We start from the raw sequence: 233 nt of genomic DNA, 5'->3' as shown, positions 1-233 counted from the left end.
AAAACACGTTATCATGTATTTCTTACACAGACGATTACCTCAATCGTTATAGAGATCTCACGAAATGCAATCCGAAGATCACCTCCACATCCGGCTACGCGATGCAGGAGAAGACGTCAACACCGCTGGGAAAGAGCTTTGATTCACCGGGCGGGTGCAATCAGTACGTTCCGAACCTTCCCGTCGCGCGTATCGGTACCTCGAGAGCGGCGTTTCGGACAACTCGAAAAAAA

Source organism: Temnothorax curvispinosus, unplaced genomic scaffold (genome assembly GCF_003070985.1).
Source record: "Temnothorax curvispinosus isolate PA1 unplaced genomic scaffold, ASM307098v1 QBEX01016425.1, whole genome shotgun sequence".
NCBI lineage: Eukaryota > Metazoa > Arthropoda > Insecta > Hymenoptera > Formicidae > Temnothorax > Temnothorax curvispinosus.
The sequence above is the reverse complement of the archived record's forward strand: the minus strand, read 5'-3'. Positions refer to the sequence as shown.